Consider the following 2,035-nt stretch of genomic DNA (forward strand, 5'->3'; position numbering starts at 1 on the left):
CCCCCTCCTCCCCTCAGCCAAGTCATTGTTTTTATCGCTTTTGGGTAAGCAGAGGGTGTTTGGAATCACATCAGGAAATGAGACAAACAAAAGGCAGATCCCGTTGGGGTTGTGATGGGAAAGGAGCAATGGGTGGTGAAGGGCTGTGGTGGCACCAGGGCAGCAACAGCATTAGAGCAAAGAGGAGAGCAGAGTGAATTAAGGGACTTGCCAAGAGGGCTATTGAGTTTCAGTGTTCATTTTAAGCAGGCTCTTGTCTCTGCACCACTGGTGCCTGCAGGCTGCCCAGAGCCCACCAGCCAGCCTTGTCCTGACCCTCCACCCAGCCCATCCCCGGGGCTTCCTTCTGCCAGATCCCCTCACAAGAGGGGCCAGGGGTGATCTCAATGGAGTCCCACCCTCTCCATCCCTGCATGGAGAGAAAACATTGCCTTTCTGGGCTGGAAAACCCAGGAGGACTTTGCCTTCCAGCCCTCTGTCACAGCCAGGCACCATGGGATGTCCCCTTGGGCAAGTCACCTCCACTGTGACTGGTTGGGAACCTCTTCCCAGTCTCCCTGGTGATGTCTCCATGCATGGCAAGTTCAAACACTATGACTGGCTCATTAGGCTCAAATTCCCTTTTCCAAACCCCTTGATCTGGCCCATGGTCCATACACAGTGGAACAGAACCCCTGCTCTGTTTGTATCCATCACCCCTGCCTCCCATGCCCACCACTCACCGAGGACTTGCAGTAGGATCTCCAGGCTATCCCTGTCTCCCACATCACTGGTCACTCTGTAGATGCCACTGTCACTTTCCTGGACGTTCTTCAGCAAGAGAGACCCATTGGTGGGATGGAAAAGGGCTCGTCCCACGTAAGGTGTGTGGATGGTGGGGCCAGGCGAGCCCCTGGAGCGCTGCAGGATGGTGTGGGAGCTGGTGCCATTGAGGAATTCCCAGCGCATGGGGTCGATGTGTGTGACATCCTGCAGCCCGGGAAGCAGCACCGAGGAGCCCACAGCAGCTGCTTTCCTCTCCGGGGCTCCCCGAGCTGCTGCAGCCAGTTGCAAAGGCACCAGCAGCCCTGGGTGGCAGAAGGGAAGGGAGGAGGAGCTGGAGCAGGTCAGTGTGGCTTGGGAGAGGCTTTGGTACCAAGGACGTGCATGTGGTACCTGGGCTGCTTGGTCACAGCCTCTCACGAAGCCAGTGGCATCACCTGTCATGATGCCAGGTGTGGGGACATCCCAGGCGTGGGGACATCCCAGCTGGGCTGATCCAGGAGCCTAAACACAGGGCAGGGTGCTTGGAAATACCTGGTGTCAGAGCCAAGAGCTTCTCCTGCTCGAGGTTGGTGGGGGTTTGGGTGGCATCTCCCCCCAGCCTCTGCCCTGAAGGGACTTTCTAATCCCGGCCTCATTTCCGTGGCTCATTCCCAATTCCTGGTGGTGTCTGGGGCTAAAACTGTCCCCAGGCCTGCAGCAGAGTGGGGCAGCCTGTCCCCAGCCCTGGCCCCAGCCCTGGCCCTGGGGAGGTCAGCACTAACCACAGAACATTATTAGCAACACGAGCACCATTAACGCCGCGCACATCAGGAACCAGAGGAGCAACATTTCCAGCTCCAGGGACCCCCGAGGCCGGGGGGTGCTGGGCGGGCAGGAGGGGGGGTCGGGCTGCTCCCCCCGCCCTGCTGATGTTCCCCCCCCCACCAGCAGATGTTCCCTGCTCCCTCTCGGCAAACAAACCTGAACATTGTCCCTAAACGCCCCGAATACTGTCCCTGGCGGCCGGAACACTGTCCCGAACGCTCTGCCCGCCCATTTCTCTTTCCAATTTTGCTTTCGGGAAATAAAACCGGAGCAGCAATCCCCACCAGCCGTTTCCCAATTATTTCCATTCCCAATCCCATTTTCCATTTCCCAATCCCACCAGAGACCTACTGGTGCCTTCACGCCCCTCCCAAACTGTAAAGAAACGATCTCGTGGCTGAAAATCCCCCTTTGGGTCCGGGGAAACAGACCCTTCCCAAGGGACAGCCGGTACTACCGGCAGAAC

The sequence above is a fragment of the Chaetura pelagica genome, unplaced genomic scaffold, assembly GCF_000747805.2.
Source record: "Chaetura pelagica isolate M959 unplaced genomic scaffold, ChaPel_1.0 scaffold938, whole genome shotgun sequence".
Classification (NCBI taxonomy): Eukaryota; Metazoa; Chordata; class Aves; order Apodiformes; family Apodidae; genus Chaetura; species Chaetura pelagica.